The 22,652-nt window shown below is 35.4% G+C and overlaps 1 long non-coding RNA gene across 1 annotated transcript; it reads right to left on the bottom strand.

The window, feature by feature from the left end:
• Positions 1-19,851: 19,851 nt before the first annotated feature.
• LOC148689683 (uncharacterized) lies at positions 19,852-22,189 on the bottom strand. Its single transcript, XR_015958732.1, has 2 exons — positions 21,638-22,189; positions 19,852-21,037 (listed from the first exon to the last, which is right to left on the bottom strand). It is a non-coding gene; the product is annotated as an uncharacterized LOC148689683 (long non-coding RNA).
• Positions 22,190-22,652: the final 463 nt, after the last annotated feature.

Consider the following 22,652-nt stretch of genomic DNA (forward strand, 5'->3'; position numbering starts at 1 on the left):
AAGTTATTGACGATAGCACAGACACCACAAGGTTATGGCATATGCGTCTAGGGCATGCTGGTGAAAAAGCGTTGCAAGGATTGGTGAAGCAAGGCTTGTTGAAAGGTGCAAAGGCATGCAAATTGGAATTCTGTGAGCATTGTGTGTTTGGTAAGCAAACTAGGGTAAAATTTGGCACTGCTATTCACCACACTAAAAACATTCTTGATTATGTTCACACTGATGTTTGGGGACCTTCCAAGAATGCATCTTGGGGAGGTAGCCATTATTTTGTCTCCTTTGTTGATGACTTCTCTAGAAGAATATGGGTGTACACCATGAAGCGTAAATATGAAGTCTTGAAAATATTCCTGAAGTGGAAAAAGATGATTGAAACTCAAAGCAATCGAAAGATCAAGACTCTTAGATCAGACAATGGGGGTGAATATAAGTCTGATCCTTTCTTGAAAGTCTGTCAAGATGAGGGTATCGTGAGGCACTTTACGGTTAAGGAGACACCACAACAAAATGGAGTGGCGGAGCGCATGAACCGTACGTTGCTTGAGAAAGTCCGGTGCATGTTATCTAATGCTGGTTTAAGCAAGGCATTTTGGGCTGAGGCAATCACTTATGCAAGCCATATCATTAATCGATTGCCAGCTGCTGCAAACGAGGGCAAAACACCCATGGAGGTATGGTCTAATAAACCTTGTACTGATTACAAGTTCTTACACATATTTGGTTGTCCTGCTTACTATCATGTCAGAGAAAGCAAGTTGGATCCAAGAGCAAAGAAAGCTCTATTTATGGGCTTTAGCACTGGTGTGAAGGGATATCGACTCTGGTGTCCAGATATGAAGAAATTTGTTGTAAGCAGAGATGTGACTTTTGATGAGGCTGGTATGGTTAATCGGAACAAGCATGAAGGTGAAACTAAAGCAACCAAGATCATGAGCAACACAAAGCAGGTGGAGTTACTGAAGACTCCAGTTGTCCCAGTAAGGTCCGATGTTACAAACCCTAGCCCTACAGTTAATTCTGATGATGAAGACGTGGATGATGAAGTAGAGGCACACACAAGAGCCTCCACAGCAACAAGACTATATTGCAACCAGAAGATCGAGAAGGGAAATTCGAAAGCCTGCTCAATTTACTGATATTGTGGCATATGCACTTCCCGTTATTGAAGATGACATTCCATCCGCATACAAAGAAGCTGTCATAAGTCCAGAGTGCGAGGAGTGGAAGAAATCTATGGATGAGGAGATGAAATCTCTTCATAAAAATGAGACTTGGAAACTGGTGCAGTTACCGAAGGGGAAGAAAGAAATTGGTTGTAAATGGGTGTATGCCAAGAAGATGGAATCTTTGGGAAAAGATAATGTAAGATTCAAAGCCAGATTGGTGGCTAAAGGTTACTTTCAGAAAGAAGGCATTGACTACAATGAGGTATTTTCTCCTGTAGTAAAACATTCTTCTATTCGTATTCTGTTGGCTTTGGTTGTGCAGTTTGATCTTGAGTTGGCCCAACTTGATGTCAAGACTGCGTTCTTACATGGTGATTTGGAGGAAGAGATTTATATGTCTCAGCCAGAAGGTTTTAAGGTTGCTGGAAATGAAAATTGGGTTTGCAAATTGGAAAAATCATTGTATGGCTTGAAGCAGTCTCCAAGACAATGGTACAAGCGATTTGATCGATTTATGATCGGGCAAAAGTACACAAGAAGTCACTATGACCATTGTGTATACTTTCGCAAACTACAAGATGGAACCTTCATTTATCTGCTTTTATATGTTGATGATATGCTTATAGCATGTAAGAGCAAAGTGGAGATTGAAAGGTTGAAGACTCAACTGAGTAATGAATTTGAGATGAAGGACTTGGGAGAAGCTCGGAAGATACTAGGTATGGAAATTGAAAGAGATAGACCGAAGGGCAAGATTAGTTTGTGTCAGAAGCAGTATTTGAAGAAGGTACTACAACGTTTCAGGATGAATGAAAATTCAAAACCGGTTAGTACACCTCTTGCCCCTCATTTCAAACTTAGTGCTTCTATGTCTCCTAAAACTGTTGAAGAGAGTCAGTACATGGCTCAAATTCCTTATGCAAATGTTGTTGGTAGTTTGATGTATGCTATGGTGTGTACTAGGCCTGATATTTCATAAGCTGTTAGTATTGTTAGTAGATATATGCATAATCCAGGAAAAGGGCATTGGGAAGCTGTGAAATGGATTCTACGGTATATTCTGGGTACTGTGGATGTTGGTTTATTGTTCCAGCAGGATAAAATTACTGGTCAATGTGTTGTTGGATATGTGGATTCTGATTACGCAGGTGATTTGGACAAGCGTAGATCCACTACAGGTTTTGTATTCACTATTGTTGGAGGTCCAGTAAGTTGGAGGTCGACTCTGCAATCTACAATTGCTCTGTCAACTACTGAGGCAGAATACATGGCTGTAACAGAAGCTATAAAGGAAGTCATCTGGCTTCAAGGGTTGCTTGATGACTTAGGGGTTCAACAAGACCATGTGGATGTTCATTGCGACAGTCAGAGTGCTATTCATTTAGCAAAGAATCAAGTTCATCATGCACGTACGAAACACATTGACGTGAGGTTCCATTTTGTTCGTGAGATTATTGACGAGGGAGATATTCTTCTTCAGAAGATTGGGACCGCTGACAATCCTGCGGATATGTTAACAAAGCCAGTTTCGTTGCTCAAGTTTAAGCACTGCTTAGACTTGATTGGCATTTGTAAAATTTGTTGATTGCCCCATGGGGGAGTGGGAGACGACTATTGGGAGTTCTACTTAGAGGGTTTGCGCCAAGGTGGAGATTGTTGATTATTGGCTCAAACAAAGTAGTCTAAAAGCAACAAATGCTTTCGGCTACTTTTATGGTTGGCATGCTACATGTGGGAAAGCAACAAATGCTTTCGGCTACTTTTATGGTTGGCATGCTACATGTGAGAAATAAAAAATGGATGCACTTACAGGTGGGAAATAAAAAATGGATGCACTTATGCCTAATTCTTGTCCACTGATGAGAGGCCTTGGCCTATAAAAGGAGGTGTAGGCATAACTCAAATATAACAAGGAAGAAAGAAAAATAGCAAGAAGCCATTCGGCATAGAGAATAATTTTCTCAAATTGTCTTGCTTTGTATTTTTGGTTTTCTCTTCCTATTGTAAGTGTGTGAGCTTGGGTTATTCGGGTCTTTGGGAAATTGAGTGATAAACACTATTGTATGTTCTCATTGATTATAGTGGAATACTCTGTCGTCTCCAAACTGGATGTAGGCATTGCCGAACCAGTATAAATCTTGGTGTTCTTGTTGGTATTGTTCCATTTATCTGTTATCAGTTTCTAGGGTTTATTATTTTTCACTCACACTTTCTGACCTCTGTTCATTTTTTATAGGTAAAGGATAACCATAATTTAACTAGGAAGCTGATCTCTTTGTGCGGTTCATTTTATCAATTTACTAATTAAAAATAAATTTGAGGAGACAAGCAATTGAGCCACCATGTTCTACATACAACTATGGCCTTGCACATCGTACAAGTAGAACTAGGGAATCTATGTTTTGTTCTGCAACTGCAATTGGTACTTTGTTGAGCAGTATTTTGAGCTCTCATGATTTTCATCCGTTCTTTGTATAGCATAAGCGGAAAAAAGAAGCACAGAAGAAAAGAATGATACCACATTGTTTGCTCGTAGAATTCTTCATTTTTTTAGGCGATTATGTGCTTTATCCTCGTTGTTGATCATTTTAACACAAGAAGGGAAAGGAAAATAAATTTACGACAAAACCTATATGCTAGATGGTAATAGGTTTTTTTTTTCCCTGACGTGATAGGTATAGGGTTAACCAAAACTTGTTTCACCACTTATTTCACATCTGGTAGAGTTTTTTTTTTTTTTTTGGTCATGGAGGGGGTTTTGTTGTTCGTTTCACTTTCAAAATCTGATGGGGTTGTGTGAAAATCGAGAAATCTCAGGAGTGTATGTGTAATTAACTCATTTTTTCATTCTTTATCATAATCATAACTCACAGATCCCACATGCTACAAATTTTCTCCAACATTTCCAAATCTTTGTCCTAGAGTATTTGGTTTTGAAAGCTAGAGATACCTTGTTGTATTACATTTACATGTCTCAATGAGTAACTCAATCCAAACAATACACGAAACAAGTCTCTTTCTTATATTTATATTTGATTAATCTTATAATTAGTGGTTTGTCCAAATGATTAGTTTTTCGACTAATATCTTTCTAAAACTTTTATCATCCCTTTTAGTTTTAGGACACACATCCAACACAGGACATGTCATTAGTTTTTAGTACATGGGTAAAAACCATAGGTTCTCCATGTATAACTAGACAATCCACTAGGACAAATTAAACATTCAATAGAGGACTTCTCAATCAAGCTCAATTACCTAGATACATCTAAGCAGCAGGTTGGATACCTCTGTGCAACCTGCGATTTCTTCTCATCAACACTCAGTTCATTCATCACAAGCACAACAATTTATCAACTCGAACTCTTGCTCTTACGGCATTGAGATTCTTCATATGAACAATCAATGATAATGAAATGCAACTATATAGATTTAGATTAAAATTAATTTTTATAAGAAATACATTCAATCTTGAAGAAACCAATATTAAATCCACTGAAACAATGATATGTGAATGGTTGATTTTGATATTTAATTTTTGAAATCAGAAAAAAGTAGTGTTTTCCAATTGAAATTTTCGGTGCAAAACCATTCTTCTAGAAGAATCATGGCGGATTCAAGATAATAATTTAATATATACTAAAACCCAAAAATAACTGATCATAAGCACAGTGTTGTTCCAATTTTACCCTCATACTTTTACAATAATCCCGGTTGTATCCTTGCTGAATATTTTTATTTATTTTTTCTTCCTTGTCCTTGCTGAATATTTTTATTTATTTTTTCTTCCTTTTCTCTCTTCCGTCTCGATGCACTCTGGTTTCTCTTCGTCTCTTTCTCAAATGCCCACTCCGTCTCTAAAAGTCCATCTCTCTCTTCCTCCGAACTACTCACCGTATTTTTCAGTTTGGAAGAGTCCTCATCCTTAGCAGCATTTTAGATCAAGTTTTCACTACTCTCCAGCCATGTAGAGTTGCTGCACAAGTTTTCACTCACCTGCCATAACATTGCAAATTCACAAGTTTTTACTCATCTGTTGGTTCCACTTTTTAAATATTAATTTCCTTTGTTTTGATGTTAATTGGATTGTGGTTTGCCTTCATCTTCTACACACCAGCATATTCCTAACTCACATAGAAACTCTAACTTATATAATTAGAGTTGATTTTGTCCTAAAGGTTTACTATGCGAAGATTGACAAGAATACAAATAAACTTAAATCCACTTACCATACTTGGGTTGTCCTTCCTAATAATTTATGTTTTCAGAATGAAGGTTTACTATGAGAAGATTGACAAGAATACAAATAAAACTAATTTCAAACTTTCTTAATGTTGTTGCGTGTTCGGAGTTGGATGTATATATATTTATAACTTTCAACATGTTTTATATGGTTCTAAAACCAGCAGCATCATGCGGGACATTTTCGCTAGTGACACTGCTTGAAAGCACCATGAAACTAAATTTAGAACTATAAGATATGAAATATATCATGATAGATTCAAAACTCCAACTGAAAACCCTAGTTTCTTTAAATCGATATGCACACAAGCATGCAGATTTTAGCTTTATTAAGTTTTAATTGTATTGTTATCAAGATTCTCTCGTCTTCATAAATCTCTCCATAATCTCCTAGATTGCGTCAAGAATAGAAAGTGGCGTTGGACATGTCTTACTGTGCACTCCAAGTCGTTAATTGTAATTAAACTTTGTATTGATATATTATACATACATACATGCATATATATATATATATATTGTGTAATTGGGAATGAAATAATAAAAAGGAAATTATTTTTGTTAATGGTATCAGATACTGATTATTAAGTAATTAACCTGAAGTAGTCAAGAGTCGAGCAGACCTGCAAAGTGGAGCAATTTTCTGCACACTCACTGTCCTAAATACAACCTTTTGCTAAAACGTATAAGAAAATAGTTGTAAGGCTGTGCAAGATCTAGCTGAACCATTTGTTCCTTCTTGGTGGTAATATTTTTCAACTTCACTCTTTTACCTGCTCCTCCACCACCAAATTAAACCACCCAATCTCCCTAATCTTCCCACTACAAAATCATTATTAGTGGGAGAGAAAACTATATATAAATAGAGGCAAATTGAACTCATTACAAAAGAAATCACACGTAATTATGAACAACGAGGATATCCCATTCCAATTAATGGGGTTAATCACTAGATATGAAATAAGTCTATTAGGGTTTAGAGTTTATATATACTGGAAAACGAAGAGAGTCACTGAGTCAGCAAAAGTGGAGGAGCAATGCTTCAAAGTTCCCTCAGGCTTCCAACATTCCCATACTCGACGTTGATCGATCATAGTACTGATATGGAATATTGGAAGCGCTTGAGGGAAGTTGAAACCTTCTCCAAAACTCAATCTCACCAAACTTGATTACTTAGTTGACACCAACCTTCACTGGATGGGTTTATATAATAATACCGAGAAGTTAGAAGTTGCTTTTGAAAATTTAAAAGCTGACAAACGAATCCGATCTTTAACGAATATTAATTTATAGCTAGGTGTCATTGTAAACCCTAAATCAAATATAAAATAAAACATGCAAAAAAATTTAAACCTTTGACTTTGCGACGGATCATGGATACCGACTTCTTTTTAATCAGTGCAGCTAAAATTCTTTGTTTGGACAACAAAGATAGAATTATTCCCTCTCCCAAGGGTCAGGGGAATTTTATTTTATTTATTTTTCATTTTTTGTACAGACGCACACATAGGAAATGTCTAGTGTTTAAAATTTTCATGTGGATCAATTGAGAGTTGTGAAATAAATCTCAAAATTTAAGTTCATTCAACGGTAATTAGTAAGGTGGTGAACATTTACACTTAAGGATGGTGAGCAAAAATACACCTAATATAATTAATTAGGGAGGTGCTATCCACACTTTTTTTTTACCTTTCATACACCCTTCTCAATTTGAATGTATTGAACATGATTAAAGGACAAAAATTAACAAAGAGTGTGTGAAAGGTAAAAGTGGATGTGTAGATAGCACCACCGTTTAATTATTCAAAAACTTGTATTTTCAAATTTTAGATATATGAAAGACACAATAAAAGAGAGCATTGCGACTTTCTCATCCACCTAAGGGCTTCTCCAATAAGAGATGCAAAATGCTTTTGCAATGTGCATTTTATATCTTTTCTTTGCTGGAAAATTCTCCCATGGCAAAATGAAAATTATTCATCTTCAACGAAATATGTAAATATAAACCTAAATTTATATCCAGCATAACATTTGAGAAACGTCATAGGTGTTTGTGTTACATTCAAAATTTGAGGGGGTTATATGAAAACCTGAGAAACCTCAGGGAATCTATGCATAATTAACCCGGCTATGAGATAATATGTTTGATATATTAGAACACAATGAAACGTACTATAATGAGTCAATGACATGATATAATCCTAATCGAAACATATGCACATGTTCTTGAAGTGTACGTAGTTGTCCTCTGAAATAGTTGTAATATCAAACTTGTCATTTTTATATAGTTCCTGCTCATGGAATGAAATGAAATGAAAAGGAGGTCAAACGTTTTAAATAACTTTGAACATAAGGCATATAATTTATTTTGAATGAAGAACTTAACGGATATATAATGAGATAACAAATTAAGACCATCCTCAACCGAAGGGGCTATGTTTAGTCCCCATCCATATTATAACCCTGCAAGAAATTATTTTTTAATAAACAATGTCAGGCTATACCTATATACAATATGCAACTGAAGGGGCTATTTTTTAGCCCCCTTACTACTTTATTATTTTAAGTTTATTAGATAATTATATCGATTAATTGAATTAAACTATCATACTAAAATAAGGTTTTCAAACATATTTTGAAGATCAATTGTCGCTAAATGTTGTTTTAAGTTTCATGTTATTAAATATTTTAATTTTACTTGCGTGTTAACAACTTAGATATTAAAATGAGGTAAGATAGTATGAAATGGTGAAAAGGATGTGAGAAATAGTGTAGGAATGTTTTAGCCTATAGCCCTTTGGCTAGCTCGATTGAAGATGGCCAAATGATTTTAGAAAGTTACTATGACAAATTGCTTAAAATTTTAGTTTATATGACAAATTGAAAAATGTGTAAGTTCATTTGACATTTCAAAAAGGTGTATAAGTTAATATATGACATTTCAAAAAAAAAAAAAAAAAAAAAAAAGAAGGTAAATCTCAGTTTATTACCCTCAAGTTTCGTGGTTTTCAACATTTGGTACGTGAAATTTTTTTCGTCTCAGAGTCTTACCTATAATGTTAATTTTGGGACAGTCTCATACATCCGTTAGTCTAGTTGTTAAGTCTTCCGTTAACTGATGACGTAGCGTCCATGTGGATAATGACTGGGAACCACGTGTCATTAAGGAATCCACGTGAAAATTAAAATTTCAAAAAAATAATTATTAAAAAATAAAAATAAAAATAAAACTCAAATCCCCTTCGTCTTCCCAGAATCCACACCCGTGCCCACCCACCCACCCACACACTCTTTCTCTCGCACCACTCTCTCTCCCCAACTATCTCATTCTCTCTCGACACTCTCCCTCACTCGAAACAAGACAAGGGAGCATACCATCTAGATGATAAAACTTGGCCAACCGTCTGTAAGCAATCTTTATCTGGTCATCGTCAGCGTCCCTCTCTAATTCTGCGTTTCAAAAAACAAAATCCAAAAATTTGAAAGTTAAAAGACAGTAAAAATGTTAGAAATTCCAGATTTAAAAAAAAAAAAAAAATCAAAGGTTGAAGCTTTATCCAATTACCAAGAGTTTCGTAGCGAGATTTGGGAGGGTCCCAACTGGAAGCCCTAACCACCGTCCTTCTCTGATTGACCCGGGACCACGACCCGCCCCAATTCAACCTCGCAAAATGGGACACCGGCGGAAAGCGAGGACTGCAATTAAGGTTTCGAAATGAAACCCTAGAGCTGAAATGAGCTTGGTGTCTGCAACACACGAAGAACGTGAAAAATGTGTGCGGTCTTCGAGTGCCCCAAGTAGTTCTAGTACACGCCCACTGCCAAAAAAGGGTCTGAAATTCGTCGGAGATGGTGGTGGTCTTCATCGATCCGATCGATCGGGGTTTTCTTCGAGTGAGGGAGAGTGTCGAGAGAGAATGAGATAGTTGGGGAGAGAGAGTGGTGCGAGAGAAAGAGTGTTGGGGGGTGGGAGAAGGGGTGGGTGAGGGGGTGGGAGGGTGGGCACGGGTGGGGGGAAGATGAAGGGGATTTGGGTTTTGTTTTGTTTTTTTATTTTTTTTAAATAATTATTTTTTTTGAATTTTTAATTTCTATATGGACCCTTAATGACACGTGGTGTCCAGTCATTGTTCACATGAGTACCACGTTATCAGTTAACGGAAGGTTTAACAACCAGACTAACGGATGTATGAGACTATCCCAAAATTAACACTTTAGGTATAACTCTGGGATGAAAAAAACTACAAGTAACAAATGTTGAAAACCACGAAACTTAAGGGTAGTAAACTGAGATTTACTCAAAAAAAAAAAAAAATTCTTTTTAGTTTACTTAATGCATATAATTTTCAAGTATGAAATGATAAAATGTGATACGCATAAATGTAATATCTTGTATTTTATTGCAAAGAAATTTAAGGTGAAGAGCCGAAGCTTTATTACCAAAGTTAAACTTAAAGGTGAAGAGTTTTTTATAATCTTTTATTTTTGGTCATGATTTATGTATGCAACTTGATCAAGTATGTAGAAATGCAGGAAGTATTGAAGTGAGAAAGCCCAGTGGCCAGCATGCACCTGCTGCAGTAAAACTTGCTATCTAAAAACTGTAAGTCATGCTTTAACCTAATAAGAATATAGGATACGGATGAAAAAAGTAAATAGATAAAAACATGAATCATTAAAATTTGCAGAAATATAGGTGGATGATTGGAAGGGCGTTAGAGACGAAAATAACTTATCGAATCTAATGAGTTATTGGAATAAAGAAGCTTCTTTAATAAGTAATTACATAATTTTTTTTCGTTTCTTCTTCAGCACAGCTTGAATATAATGAATTATCGAACCCAATCCGAAACACCATATATATCCACAAGGGTTCCATGGTGTCCCACCCCCTTTATATCCAAATGGTATTCATTCGACTGGTGAAGAGAAGATAATCGAGTGCGCTAAATCTTCGTAAAAAGTACAAAGTTTTGATTTGATATTGAAATTAGTTCACCTTTTACAGCTTCTAATTCCATATGCAGGCCAGTTGAAGAGCAGCATGTGACCGTAATCCATAAAGTGTGGATCCCTAGAGAGATTTGAGATATATGACAATTTGTAATACATTGTGCTGATAACGTTTGAAAAATAAAATAATTGATTTCTACAGGTGATTCAAGGTATTAAAAAGTCGACAGTTATAGTAAAAAATATAGAGTTTTAACGAAATACTTCCGGCATTCTTCACTTTTAACGAAAATAACATTTTTACTTTAAAAATTCATTCTTGTTACTATTTACTTATAACACATTTTTGTCTTTTTAATTAAAACTCAAAGTTTTCAAGCCATTTTCATTAGTTTCCTTAAAAATATTGCTTTTATGATAATTTGTATTGTTAGTTTGTTTGATTCATATAGATGACTAAAAGTTTTTTAAGTCTATTGAATTTTTGTAGAAGAGCTTTAGATAATGATTAAGAGAATGAATAGTTTCAATTATGATACGGTAAAATAATGTCACGATGTCATGTGAAGAATTTCTCTTTATATGTAAGGAATCATACAATATCTCTAAGTTAAATCATTGTGTTCAAGGTAGCACACTTTAATTAAAAAATGATTCTTCTAGGGTTGTAGCTTGTCTCCGTTCGGATGACTTTATTCCTCCATGATTAATTGGTATGCAATAGTTCCGGTACGATGAGGTTGCCTCCCTCAACATTGATGTGACATGACTCCCTCCGCAGGTGGTTTTTGTTTCTTTACCTTCAAATTTTCTTGGCTTGCCATGTTTCTAAATTTTAAATTAATGTGAATCTCGAATTACAAGTTGGTATCACTCTTCTGATCTGTGATTTTCATTTTATCCCTAACATTTTTTTAAAAGCCAACTTGCTAGTGGTTTAAAACACGTTGGCTACAAAGTCAACCTGCTAGTGGCCATAAGGTACCGTTTGGTACGTGAGACGGGACGGAACAGAGTGGGACAAAGCGTTCCATTCCACGTTTGGTGCGCCTAAAACGGGTGGAACGAGCTGTTCCATGGGACGAGTTTTGGGTGAATTTTTGTTCCACCTCACCCCCCCGGAACGACTCGTTCCACATCCGTGGAACACAAAATTATAACCTCTCTGTCTCCTTCTTCTTCCTCCTTGTTTCCATTCGGGGGCATCTTTGCTCCCTCTCCGTTCCGTCTCGTCCGGTCCCGTCTGCATACCAAACGATACCTAAAGGAACGGGACATAGCTGCTAAAGAATCAGCAGCATCCCATGTTGATAACAAATCACAGCTGGACACGTGTTCATTTGTGATTGGTTATCAACAATTTGAACACCTGTTCAGCTGTGATTGATTATCAGTAAGGGGTGCTGCTGATTCTTTCAACAGTCAAGTTATATCCGCCATAAAGCCAATTTTATATCAAACATTTATTTAAAGGTAATGCTACAGAGATTAAAGTTAGAGATTAAATTTGCAAACTAAATGATGTGTCACTAATTAGAATAAGTACGTTTATTAACGTTTAAGTAATAAATCAATTATCAACTTCCATATCATTTAGTTTTCAAGACTTTATCTACAAACTTAATCTCCCTAACATTACTCTTTACTTAATTATACTCCACTTGCAGATTCAACCACACCTTAGAGCAACTCCAGCGTTGGAGCCCTCCCCCTGGCAATACACTATTCAATCCACCTAATGAACAACAATTGCCCTTAATGAACAGTAATTAGCCTTGGCAATAGAATTTGCATCTCCACCGTTACACTTCAATAGCCCTGGCAATAGGCAATAAAATATTAGTATTTTTTTTTATTTATAAAATAATACAAAATAATTTTAATTGTAATATCGGATAAGATTTTTAATCATTCTCGTTGCGCCACGTGTCATTATCCGAAGTATTATTAAATAATACAAAATAATACAATTATTGGTGATGGATTTCTGATAAGATTATTAACCAATCACGTCGCGTCACGTGTCATAATCTGTTCACAATCTTTGAGGATAGATTTCCATCAGATTTTTAACGAATGACGGCATGCCACGTGTCATAATCTATTCACAATCTTTGAGGATAGATTTCCATCAGATTTGTAACGAATGACGGCATGCCACGTGGCATTATGCACAACCTAATCCTTTCTGAATCCTCTATATAATCCACCATCCATCCTCACAAATCTCACACCAAAATTCTCAATATCTCTATCATTATTCATAGTTTCTGCTTCCTTATTCACAAAAATCTGTATCATTATTCATAGTTTATGTTTCTTTCTTTCAATGTCTTCTTCTTCTTCCTCAAGGATGATGTGGGAATTCAATCAGGAAGAGGAAGAATTGTTTAACGAATCAGAAGCAATGTTCAATCACCAAGGGGTAAGAAATGAGAGGGAAGAGGATGAGGAGCGTCAAATGAGAGATGACGAAATAAGAAAGGGCAGAGCCTCACATTCCCGTTGAGTCATCCAAGCTGCGGCTCAGATCTGCAGGCCCAGCCGTTTCGGAAACCTTGATAGAAGCAGGCAACGACGAGGTATGGAACTCTTGGATGATTATTTTGTTCCTAATAGTGCATTCCCTGATATGTACTTTAGACGTCGTTTTAGAATGGAACGACATTTGTTCAACAAAATCATGATTGCTGTTTGCAACCATGATTCTTATTTTGTGCAAAAGAAAGATGCTTTTGGTGCTATGGGTCTACTGCCTGAGCAAAAAATTACTGCTGCCTTGCGGATGCTTGCATATGGAGCATCTGCAGACCAAGTGGATGAGATAACGAGGATGGGGAAATCAACCATTCTTGAGTCCCTGATGAGGTTTTGCGGAGCAATCGAATCTATCTACACCGCTGAGTACCTCCGCAAACCTACACACATGGACTTGGAGCAGCTGTTGAAGAAGGCGGAGATGCGTGGCTTTCCTGGGATGATCGGAAGCATTGATTGTATGCACTGGACGTGGAAAAACTGTCCAAGTGCATGGCAAGGCGCTTACGGGGACAGAAAAGGAGCAAAAAGTATCATTCTGGAGGCGGTGGCATATTTTGATACATGGATTTGGCACACCTTTTTCGGGGTCCCGGGAGCTCAAAATGACATCAACGTCCTTGCCCAATCCCCAGTGTTCAACGATGTCCTGCAAGGAAAGGCACCAAAAGTTACGTATGAGGTCAACAGACGTATGTACGACGGGCCATACTACCTAGCTGACGGCATCTACCCGCGCTGGTCAACATTTGTCAAAACAGTGCCACGTCCGCGGAGTGCAAAGGAAAAATACTTTGCAAGCTGTCAAGAGGGGTGCATGAAGGATGTGGAGTGTTGTTTTGGTATCCTCCAAGCTCGCTGGGCGATCGTCAGGGGTGCTGCCAGATTGTTTGATGTAGAGTCGCTTCGATCCATCATGATGACGTGCATCATTCTTCACAACATGATTGTGGAAGATGAGTATGATTATGAAGCTGTTGATGAATATGAGTCAGACCCGATGAACAATTCAAGAACACGTATATATTGTGCTCATGACGCCACCGATGAGCTCGTGCAACATGAGCCATTACAAAGGGATGGACGTTACAATGAAAGGCTCATTCAACGATATACTGTATTTCAAATGCCAGACATGCACAATGCCCAACAAATTGACTTGATAGAGCACCAGTGGGCATTGAAACAAGCTGAAGATAATTAAGTTCATTTAGTGTGTTTTTTTGAATTTGGTATGTTTATGTTATTTTATTTGGTGCGTTTTATTATTTGGTATGTTTATGTAATTTTTTTATGTTTATGTTTATGTAATTCTTAGTATATGTAATTCTTAGTATGTTTATGTTTATGTTTATGTAATTTTTTTATGTTTATGTTTATGTAATTCTTAGTATATGTAATTTTTTTATGTTTATGTTTATGTAATTCTTAGTATATGTATTATAAGAAGAAAACAGAGTCACACTTCGTGTGGGTTTTAATCAATGTAAAGGACTTTTAATTAGAACGATGGACTTTTAATTATTTTATACAAGGACTTTTAATTAGAACGATGGACTTTTAATTATTTTATACAAGGACTTTTAATTAGAACGATGGTCATGGTCATGGACTTTTAATTATTTTATACAAGGAGGTAGAGGGTTTGTTAATAACTTACCAAGGAGGCAGAGGGTTTGTTAATAATTTTCATGTCGTGAGGAAAGCAAGGAGGCAGAGGGTAATTCTTAGTATAAATAACTTACCAAATTAATTTGAATAAATATTCAAGAAATTGGAAACAACATAAATAATGCAAACAATAAATAATAAATTACAACCCAAAGTGATTGGAAAATTATGGGCTCCGATTACAAAAAGTACTCTATTCATCATCACTTAACCAATTTGTGGTGTTAGGATGATCTTCTCTTGCGGTGCTAGGATGATCTTCTCTTGTGGTGCTAGAACTACCTTGGCTTGCTATTGTTTCTCTTGCACGCCTCCTTCGCACCACGTCCGCTTTCTCTGACTTCCAAAAAAATTTAGAATTTGGAGACTTCCCTTCTAAAGACATGTTCATAATCTCACGATCTTGTTGAGCCCGTCTTTCTTCTCTAACATGTTCCCTTTCTTGCCTAAGTAGCTCTCTTTCTCTCTCATTAGCATAAAATTCTCTCTCAACAGCTGCTGCTTTTGATGCCTCTCTAGCCTTATCAGTCTCATCTTTCGCCATTTCCCTCGCCAAAGTCAATTCACCTTGGCGGGTAAGTTCTTCCATGAACTTTGCATAATCATTCTTGGAAGCACCCCCTTTTCTCTTTGAAGCCTTCTTACCTTGAGGCCTAATTGGAAAACGGGTCGAACCCGACGCTTGTTCAGGGAGGGGCGTTTCGGGCACTTCTTCTGCATCATCTTCATGAACATGATTGGGTGTAGAGTGTAGAGGGGTGCTGTTCATGTGCACTTCTGGACCGACTGACACAACTCTAAACTTAGGACAATCTTTGACAATATTCCAACATTCCCACCGGTTGAATGATTTATTTTTGCTTTTGGTTTTGGCAGCGTACCAAGCTTGTGCTTGAAGTTCCTACACAATAAAAATAAGTAACAAATAAATAATACAAACAACATAATTATAATGTAACAAATAAATGTAACAAATAAGTAACAATAACATAATTATAATGTAACAAACAAATAAATAATACAAACAACATAATTATAATGTAACAAATAAGTAACAATAAATAATAAATTTTGTACGTAACAAATAACTAATACAAACAATAAATAATAAATTATGTAGATAACAAATAAATAATACAAACAAATAATTATAATGTAAATTTGGGTATCAAATAAATAATATATTGTTACCTGATCCGAGTAATTTTCTCCACTTCGAATATTACTACTAGCTTGTGCCAAGGCGTCTCTCCACGTATTAAACGATTGGCTAAGTAATTTCCAACGACTGGACATCGATTCTTTGGTTCTTTTCCCACCAATTTTCTCAAGAAAATTGGTATAAATAAGACTCCACATTTCTCGCAACTGCATCTCATTACCCGTAAGCGAACTATGAGTAACTTCAACCCAGCTAGTACACAACGCAACATCTTCAATAAGCGACTAATTCGTACCTGCACCAGTGGTCATTTTGTTGAAAAAAAAGGATTCAAACTTTGAGACAAAGAAAGGAATGTGATTGAAAGTAGTTGAGAAAATATGAAATTGTTGTGTAAGGTAGATGATAATGAGAAGGTATTTATAGAAAAGTAAAAACAATTTTTTTTACAATTTTTTTCAGATTTTTCAGATTTTTTTTTTAATTTTTTTGAATTTTTTTAAAATTTTTATTCAATTAATTAATCTCTGCTGTTGGATATAAAAAAATTTGAATTCCAACACTCCAGATTGTGCCACGTGTCACAACGGTAACTTTTCAGATTTTTAAAACTATTTTTTCTTTTATTTTTTTATTTATAAAGCATTTTAATATCCACCGTTGATCTCAGATCGAATGGTGGATATTAAATCTGACTTTTTTTTTTTTTTACCGTTGAGATCGAACGGTCTAAATAAAGTGACCGTTGAGATCTAACGCACTGTGGGAAGCCACGTGGCTTCCCAACGGTAATTGACAGAATTTTTTTTTTCTTCTGATTTTTGTGTCGGCGACGCGCCCTCACGCGCGGGTGGGGTGCACGCGCCTGACACAAAAAAATTTAAATATTGCGCTGACGCCACCCCCACATCGGGCTCTCGGGCTGGCAATCCCCCACGGGCCCGGAGCTCGGGCCTCCCCCTTCCATCGGGCTGGGCTATGCTGGACCTGATCCCCTGGCCCTCGGGCCCTTGGTTTATCCCCTGTCCCCCGAGCAAAACCCAACGCTGGGCTTGCTCTTATAGCGGAGAGCATCTCAGACTACTCAAAAAGAATGTAAGGGATGACCAGTATAAGATTGCAAACTTTTGGGAGCTGATTAGACATCAAATGGCCCAACTGATTAGACATGTTCAGCTTTAATTTGTTTAATTAATGTCATTCACCAGTACTTGGATCAAGGGATTCAGTCCGGCAAATCAACCGTAATTTAAGATTTATTTGTATAAAAGAGTTGGTTATCACTATTGTTAGCAAATTTATGAAAAAATCATAAGTACTGAACAAACTATTATAAAACATGACGGATCTATATGGGTTAAATGATGGAATCTTATGGATGGTCAATGGGTGCCCATGATACTCCATATATCACCCTTATCACCATCACAAGCACAAACATCACCACTCACAACTATAATTAAAGCATATCTACACTAAAATAGACCTGCATTTAACTAAATGGGTACCCATTGATTATCCGCATATGATCAGTTTAACAATCTTTCTGAACATAGTAAATATTGCACAAATAGCATTATTGGTGTCAATTTTATTACTCCATGATCTCATAACAAACTGCATGTGAATAAATTGTTTAAATCACATTTCTAAGCCTTTGTTATGAGTGTAATACACCAGTCCAGTACAAACTTTACAACTACCATCACAGTGTGTATAACCCAGAATAAAAGGGTTGAAAGAATCAAGTGTGGCTAATGCTATGAAACTAACTACTCATCAATGGATTGTGTAAAAAAATAAGTGAGAGCTGACTCTCCGTGCCGATAGGGAAGACTGATAAAAAATCTCTTGGACCTGAAAAAAGTAGAGCAGAGCAGTAGAGATGTTATAAAAACATCCAACCTTTCGTTACAATTCATCTACGAACATGTTTAACCCCTACGAACATGTCATCTAACCTTTCGTTAAAAATGTCACATTTCAAGATGTTAATCAAAGGACATATGCAGCTTTCCACAAACAACTTCTTTTACATGCATAATCTAGAAGAAAAAGTAATGTCTTTGTTAATTTATAATTCGTTTCAGTGTAATTCTAACTAATGACTTTGTACTTTCACTTACAAGATAAACAAATAAATCTCACCAAATATGCACATGTAAAATAAATTCCATGAAGAAGATTGTACCTCAAGATAAAATGACAAGCCCTAGATACATCGATGCAAAAAGAAATATAAACGATATCAATCCCTTGCATAGAAAGATTATTATGTTACAAAAAATGTCAAGTTTTAATCATCAGTACAACTACGTTTTTTACCATTACATCTAACAATCCAATGCCCATTTTAACTAAAATTGTTGACTTATAGTCAAAGGGTTGTTGACTTGTTGTTTGGGAACATTAAGTATTGATTTACGAAAAATTGGAACTTTATAGGGCTGGTTTGAAAGTTTATTCTTTAAATGACTGAAATCGTTTTATGAAAAAAGATTTTTTGTTCCAAAAGTACTTGAATTGTTTTCTTTAAAAAACACCAGTTATGTGCTTCTTGTAAGAAGCATTTAAATGCTTTTTCAAGATTCACTTATATTTTTACTACAGATTGGTTCCAAAAACATTTTCACCAAGAACGCTTTTGGTCAATCTGTGAGTTGCAAAATTAGTAGAAATCAATTTTAACATCCTCAACAGCAGGAATGAAAGGAGAGGAATCCGCCCTTAAGCAACCAACTGCCTTGACCAACTTGATACAACGTGGTCCTCTTGCTGCTAAGACCATTTTCAAAGGAGATGCCAAAGTTTGAGCATAAAATTTAAATTTTGACAGCTTATGTGGTACCTTGACATTTTTTAAAGTCTTGTTCTCCAACCGTTATGTCAAATTAAATTATTATTTTATAAAATAAATTATTAAACTAATTAAAATTTAATAAAGGGCATTTAAAGTTTAATCAGTAATCTGTTTACCTTCCTTGATTGAAAAGAAGAAAAAAGTAGAATAATTGCATCGGTCAACTCAGCATTAATTATAATAAATGATTAAACTAATTAAAAATTAATAAAATACATTTAATAATTAATTAAAAAATATTTGAAGTTGGTGTCAAATTTGACAGCAACCTCTTTCGTTGCCAATCATTGTCATTGCCACATAGGATTTGACACTTCGACTGGAGAATATTAGTGTGGTCTTTTTTTTTTACTGTTATAACTGATGTGTACATTTTGGCATCTCCCTTGGAGATGCTCTAAGAACTCAACGACATCAGAACATTCACATGCCAGATTGCTCCCCATATAGAAGAGATAGGCCCTGACGAACATAAAGAAAATTCAACCCATACACCACTTTATAAGCACTCTTAACAATTAAGGTGTATTAGGTTTTGGCCTTTACAACGCATGATTAATGGACACCCTTGTGGGGAAAAAAGAGTGGCTATGAGTTCCTTATTCTAATGACACATACAAGGGTATATCAAAGAAGAAACGAACTCAAAACAAATCAAATTGACAAAGACATAAACTAATACGAGTGTAAAACCTCATGGTTCATTGTGAAAAAAAATTGAAGCCTTGTCATCCATTTTGAAATTGACTCCAAAGATATGGTTTCTAAAATCTCTCCAGTTTGAAATTGACTTTTTTTACAAAAAAACATTTGTAGTAAATGCGTTTTTGCTGAAAGTACTTATTAAACTTTTTATGCTCTTGAAGAAGCAATTAAAAAAAAGTGTTTTTATGACTCAAAATCACTTAAAACTATATTGATATGTTCTTCTAGGTTTCTGGGTTGTATCACAAGTTCCATCGCTTTTCCAAAACTTGGATTTCTGGGTTTTTTTGGTTTTATACATGAGAATTTTTCTATGACATAGAATAAGAGCAGGTTATTTTCAAATACAATCGAAAAAAATATAAAACTAGTTTAATTGTTTACTTATTTTTAACTGGGAAGATGATTCCGTTCTGGCCTCTGGTCATTTTTCCTAGGTAAAGGATAACCATAATTTAACTAGCTACGAAGCTGATCACTTTGTGCAATTCATTTAAATTTTCCGCAGAACATTCGGAAAATCATATGGGCAGTGTCCACGAAGCATGAACATGAGGTTTTGTATTTGTAAAAACTAAAAAGTAAATGCTGATTTACTTTTATATATGTACTAATTAAAAGGAAATTGGAGGATACAAGTCTTTGAGTCACTATCTTCTACATACAACTATGGCCTTGCGCATCGTACAAGTAGAACCAAGCAATCTATGTTTTGTTCTGTAACTGCAATTTGTACTTTGTTGAGCAGTATTTGAGTTCTCATGATCTTCATCCGTTCTTTCTACAGCATAAGCAAAAAAAACAAGAATAGAAGAAGAGATTGATACCACATTGTTTGCTCGTAGAATTCTTCAGTTTTTTTGGCGATTGTTGATTTTAACACAAGAAGGTAAAGGAAAAAAAATTTACGACAAAACCTTATATGCTTGATATTAATGGTTTTGTTTTGTTTTTTTTGGTCTGATATGATAGTCATAGGGCTAACCAAACTTGTAGTCAAACACTATTTTAACGCCATAAGGGATTTTTAGTTTTTTTTTTCACCACTTATTTCACATCGATCTGGTTGGGTTTTCTTGTCATGGAGGGGGTTTGTGAAATGATTTTGAAACGTCAGGGGTTGTTTGTGTTACTTTCAAAACATGATAGGGTTTTCTGAAAACCCGAGAAATCTTAAGGAGTGTATATGTAATTAACTCATTTTTCATTTTTCATATAACCATATATAACCCACATTCTGCAAAATTTTCTCCAACATTTCCAAATCACTGTCGTAGAGTATTTGATTTTCTTATTGAAAGTTAGAGATACCTCATTGTACATTTACACGTCTTAATGAGCAACTCAATGATCCAAGCAATACACATAAGAAGCCTGTTAACTATGGTGCAGAATATACGAAACAAGTCTCTTTCTTATATTTATATTTGATTAATCTTATAATTAGTGGTTTGTGATCCCTGTAATTAGTTTTAGGACACACATCCAACACAGGACATGTGATTAGTTTTTAGTACAAGGGTAAAAACCATAGGTCCTTCATATATAAATAGACAATTAATCCACTAAGACAAATTAAACATTCAATAGAGGACTTCTCAATCAAGCTCAATTACCTTGATCCATCTAAGTAGCAAATTGATTACCTCTGTGCAACCTGCGATTTCTTCTCATCAAAACTCAGTTCATTCATCACAAGCTCAACAATTTATCAACTCAAACTCATCATGCGGCACTGAGATTCTTCATATAAACAATGAATGATAATGAAATGCAACTATATAGATTTAGATTAAAATTAATTTCTTCAAGACACATTCAATCTTGAAGAAACCAATATTAAATCCACTCATACAATGTATGTGAATGGTTGATTTGATATTAACTTTTGAAATCAAAACAAGAAAAAAGAAAAAAAGTGTTTTCTAAATGAATGTTTCAGTTCAAAACCATTCTTCTCGAAAAACCATGACAGATTCAAGATAATAATTAAGAACTATAAGGTATGAAATACATATCATGACAGAGTCAAAACTACAACCGAAAACCCTTGTTTATTTAAATCGATATACACACAAGCATGAAGATTTTGATGTTATTAGCTTTATTAAGTGTTAGTATTGTTATCGAGATTCTCTCGACTTCACAAATCTCTCCATAATCTCCTAAATTGCGTCAAGAATAAAAGTGCATGGTGTTGGACATGTCTTGCTGTGCTTTGCAGGTCGTTTAATTGTAATTAAACTTTGTACGTACTGATGTATTCTATATATTGTGTAATTGGGAATGAAATAATAAAAGGGAAAATATATTTATTAATGGCATCCGAAACTGATAACTAACCTGAAGTAGTCAGGAGTCGAGCAGACCTTCAAAGTCGAGCAATCTTCTGCACACACACTGTCCTAAATACAACCTTAATTTTGTCAAAACGTATAAGAAAATTGTTGTAAGGCTGTGTAAGATCTAGCTAAACCATTTGATCCTTCTTGGTGGTAATATCTTTCAACTTCAGTCTTTTACCTGCTCCAGACTCCACCACCAAATTGACCACCCAATCCCCCAAATCTTCCCACTATAATTAGAGGGAGAGAAAAACAGCAGAGAAAAACTATATATAAAGAGGGGCAAATTGAACTCATTACAAAAAAAAATCACACGTAATTATGAACTAAGTCTATGAAATAAGTCTATTAGGGTTTAGAGTTTGTACTGGAAAACGAAGAGAGTCACTGAGTCAGCAGCAAAAGCGGAGAAGCAATGCTTCAAAGTTCCCTCCGGCAACCAACATTCCCATACGTACTCGACGTCGATCGATCATAGTACTGATATATATGGAATGTTGGAAGCCCTTGAGGGGAATTGAAACCTTCTCCAAAACTCAATCTCATCAAACTTGACTAATTTCCAGTTGACACCAACCTTCACTGCATGGGTTTATATAGAATACTGAGAAGTTTGAAGTTGCTTTCGAAAATATAAAAGCTGATAAACGAATCCGATCTTTAACGAATATTAATTTATAGCTAGGTATCTGTGTAAACCCTAAACCAAATATAAAAGAAAACGTGCAAACAAATTTAAACCTTTGACTTTGTGACAGATCATGGATACCGACTTCTTTTTAATTAGTGTCGCCAAAGTTCTGTGTTTGGAGAATAAAGATCGACTTATTCCCTCTCCAAGGGTCAAGGTAATTTTATTTGATTTATTTTTTCATTACACACGCACACATAGGAAATGTTTACTGTTTACATTTTTCATGTGGATCAATTGAGGTGGTGAAATAAGAGTAATGTTATTCATACTATGTTTTTATATCACATTTCTATACCATCTTAGGTGGCATTTGATGTGA

Source organism: Pyrus communis, chromosome 17 (genome assembly GCF_041283825.1).
Source record: "Pyrus communis isolate YQ-2024b chromosome 17, ASM4128382v1, whole genome shotgun sequence".
In the NCBI taxonomy this organism is placed as follows: domain Eukaryota; kingdom Viridiplantae; phylum Streptophyta; class Magnoliopsida; order Rosales; family Rosaceae; genus Pyrus; species Pyrus communis.